Source organism: Arachis stenosperma, chromosome 9 (genome assembly GCF_014773155.1).
Source record: "Arachis stenosperma cultivar V10309 chromosome 9, arast.V10309.gnm1.PFL2, whole genome shotgun sequence".
In the NCBI taxonomy this organism is placed as follows: domain Eukaryota; kingdom Viridiplantae; phylum Streptophyta; class Magnoliopsida; order Fabales; family Fabaceae; genus Arachis; species Arachis stenosperma.
This window is the reverse complement of record NC_080385.1, coordinates 9,164,019-9,168,370: the sequence shown is the minus strand read 5'-3', so window position 1 is coordinate 9,168,370 and position 4,352 is coordinate 9,164,019. Positions and strand designations below refer to the sequence as shown.

At 29.6% G+C, this 4,352-nt stretch overlaps 1 non-coding gene across 1 annotated transcript; it reads right to left on the bottom strand.

Annotated features, from left to right (window-relative positions):
- Window positions 1-3,699: 3,699 nt before the first annotated feature.
- Window positions 3,700-3,895, bottom strand: LOC130953810 (U2 spliceosomal RNA). Its single transcript, XR_009075970.1, has one exon. It is a non-coding gene; the product is annotated as a U2 spliceosomal RNA (small nuclear RNA).
- Window positions 3,896-4,352: the final 457 nt, after the last annotated feature.

Genomic DNA, 4,352 nt, shown 5'->3' with positions numbered 1-4,352 from the left:
CCACACAATCTGTCTCACAAATAACATCTCGTTGACTCACATTCCAAACTAAGAGATATCCTCTCCAAATAGCAAACAACTTCCCTTAAAGAATACTATTACTCTCAATCACTCCCAAACACCCCCATTTGCCAACTCTCATTACAATCTCTAATAATACAAGCAAAACCAACACTATCACAATTAATCACTTTTTTCGGAGGCCAAATTTCATGAGGATTAAAGATGTCATTATTTCTTACTCACCATACCCACTAAAGTCCCGAAAAGAACTTGAAATACAAGAACCAGTTCTTCAAATCCAAAGGATAACAAGAAATATCCAACATACGCCATACAAGCTAAGCTTTTGGACAATCCCGAATACAATATAAAAACGATTCCTGGTTAGAAAGATATTTTGGGCACCTATCCGATGATGACATCCCTCTTCTAAAGTGAAAACTTGCAGTAGGAAGAGCCTCCTTAAGACACAACCAAACCAAAAACTTGTACTTTTCCGGAACAAGTTGATGCCAAAGCCAAAACCAATTCTCTCGCTCCTCCCAACCAAAAAGCTTCTTACACAACCACAATTAACCATTGCGTGAGTCATAGACTTTGGCAACAAACCCAAACTAATACCAACCCACTTTCGGACCTACTTGCACATCTGAATTGTAAGAGAGAATATTACCTTTCAGATTTTGAGATAAATGAGAATAAAGAGTATCTAAATGCCACCTACCAACCGACCAAATATCCTGTATCCGGAGATTCGAATTAGAAATGTGAACATAATCTATCTCGTTAGATAACCGTCGCAATACCATCCCCAAATAAAGACCCTACTAATGCAAATGCCTTAGATTTTTTCTACACCAATGACCTTATCTCTAAAAGAGACCTTAGATGGCTTTTCTAAACTCTCTCGAGAAGAATCCTCTTTAACACCGGATACACACCCTCCCACGCTCTCCCCTTATCTCTTCCGATGGCATGGCCATCCTTCTCACCGTGTTTCACCTTCAATCGCTCGCTCCCGCTCTCTCCTTCTCTCATTCTCTCTGAGTACGGAGTACGTACTTTTTCTCTGTTAGGGTTTCTAATCAAAAGGATCATCATAACTCTTTTAATTCAGGTAGTATGTACTCAGTACTAAATAAAAAATTTAACAAATATACTTGTTCAATCCTAAATTTTAGAACTAAATTGACTATAAATTCAACAAATTTATTTCATATTTGATATTATATAAAAATAAATTGTTAACTTAATAAAAAATTAAATAACTAAAAACATACATTTAATAAAAATATAATTTTTTATTTTAAAACTAGTTACTTCTGCTTCGGATAGTTATGACTAGAATTTTGGACGAAAGGATCCGTTCCTGTGGAGCAGGGACTTTTCTCACTCCTGCGGTGATTTTCATTCACATTGTATCGTCAAGCCCTAGAGAATGTAGAAGTGAAGTCCATACTGCTTTGAAATAAATTACAATTTTAAAATAATTAATTGTATTTATATAGATCAATTATTAAAAAATAAGATTAGTAAATTAATCTATTATTTACTATAACTCTTTTAATTCAGATAATATGTACTCAGATAGTACTCAAATAGTACGTCTTCAGTACTAAATAAAAAATTTAACAAATTAAAAATATTTTTATTATAGACCAACTAAATAAATTTTTATTATTTTCAACATTTAGAAATATAGTATCTTCAAAAAAATTAAAAATAAAAAACGAAATCTAAATCTTTTCTTAACAACCTTCTTTTCTCTTTCCACGATGAGATGTGGGTGAAACACGGGAATGGATCCTCTCAATTATTAAAAAATATTGAGAGTGTAAAGTGTGATATTTAACCCTTCGTTACTTTCTCTCTCATATTTATTCTTGGTCCCACTTATAAAATCAATAATAAGATATCACACTTTACTCTATCAATTGAAAAAAAATTCATCGTTGTCTCCGCGATTTAATATATTTTGGTATTCATTTTATAAAAGGGTAAGTTACCTGAATAAAATAAAAGAGAGAAAGCTTTACTGAATTACAACAATTACAGTATCCTTACATGCATGTCCTGTTTCATTATTATGTAAACCGTAGTAGGTAACCACGGTTTACAATTTAAACATAAACCGTTGTAGGCAAGCATGATTTACGTGTGAATAAGATTGATCATAAACCGTGGTAGGTTACCATGGTTTACTAAGACAGAAATATGAACATAAAATCCTCTGTGTGTGAGTGTGTGTGTGCGTGTGTGTGCGTGTGTGTATGATTCAAGCTGTTGAAGAGATCATTACTATAATGGTAAGTGAGAAAGAGAATTTTCTTGTCTTAGTGCATTGCTTTGAAAAAATTAAAAAAAGTAAAAAATATGGTGTTATTGTGCCTTTGTTTATGATTTAAATCTTATAAGATGACGTATTGTATTAAATTACGATTATGATGATGGAATTCTTTATTTTATTGAATTTTTTTCCTTTTAAATTGTGTATTATCCTTATATTTCTTGGCTAAATCAATGTAACGGTGTCCCATCCCACTGATCGTTAATGAAAGGATAGTTCCAAGGAATGTCAATAAATATTTTTTTAATAAATCACCTTTACTTTTTACTTGATTTGTTTAAATTACCTTTTTTAAAATGAGGTGAATAAATAGTCTTTGCTGAATTTGAATCTGTTTATTGTCATTCTCCTTTTATTTTAAAATAGATGTCTCTTTTATTTTTTAATTTTATTAAAAAATTTAATATATTTAGACTTAAGAAATAAAAATTTAAATAACGAACTTCAAGTATATTTAGGTTTAGTTTGATAAAAATTTTTGAAGAGATGCTTCTACTTTTTAAAAATACAAGTTCCTCATTTTGTGTTTGGTAAATTAAAAAGACAGTGTGCTTATACTCACAGTTTTTAAATAATTTGAGTACTCATTTTGTGTTTGGTAAATTAAAAAGACAATGTACTTGTACTCACAATTTTTAAATAATTTGAGTACTTTTGAAAACAATTAAAGTAGAATTTTTTTGAATACTTTTGAAAACAATTAAAGTAGAATTTTTTAAAGTTGACAGGTACTTTTCAAAATTTAAAAATCTAATATAATATTATATATTAACTAATTTTCAAATTTAACACTTAAATTTATATCTTTTATAGTATTTTTAAATTTAAAAAATTATTTTCTCAAATATAATTATTATTGTTTGTATTTATTTTAAAAATTATTTTTAATTTAATTTACCAAATATAAATACTATACTTTTTAAAAAATTATTTTTTAAAAATTAATTTTTATAAATAAAAAATTTACCAAACTAAATACTTCCAAGACAATCATGCCTGATAGATATAAAATCTAACATTTATTTTTTATAGATTATGTATTTAACTATTCTAAGTATAAATCGTGTAGCCAACAAAATTTTATATTTTCTTTTTAACAATTTAAAAATGTTACATTGAGTAAAGAATTATATTCATTTTAATTAAATTGCCCTTGATAAAATATATATTCTGATAAAATTAAAAATCAAATTATATAATTTTGGTATTACCCTATTAGTCTATTAGTACTCTTTAATAGTTAAATTTTCTTATGCTAAATTTTATTTGTTGTATTCAAAACAAATTGTGAATCTACACAAACATAACACCTAAAAGACAAAAACCACAGAACCTTTTGAACTGAATTTATAGGGTGCGCCAGGCCCATGCAGTAGTGTAAGGCTTGGGCGACGCTTGACAGGCCGAGTAGCAAGCTACTGTAATGGCCCATCACCCTCAAAACATAAATTTAATATCGTGTGAGCCAATGGCCCACATATCAGATATTAAACTGATAAGAACAGATACTACACTTGATCTTAGCCAAAAGGCCGAGAAAGGTATGCTTTAAAACATCAACAATTCTTTCTTTTATGCTAACGCCTTACCTCTTTGCTATTTGGTCTCATCGATGTGAGACATATGGTGAGGATGTAATAATAAAAAGAAAACAGTACCCACGTAGCTCCCTGACATACAGCAATGTTGTGTTACTCGTGTTTTATCCACTATTTCTTCCTAATTAACATTCTCTTAGTTCCCTTATGATAGAGATCCACAGATGCAGGAACTAGATTAAGTAATATCCTACGAGTCTTTTTATGCAATTCTTCAGGCTCAGCCTTGGTTCTACACTTCTACTCATCATTTCAAGTTTTCAAATTTCAACAGATTTTTGTCCTGCTAAGTAAAGTGCCTAAGTGCACTGCTTCCTTCCTTAATAGCTGATATATTTCTCAATGGCGTATGGTATAGCATCAAGAACATGTATATGACTGGTGAAGTAACAATATTTTTTACA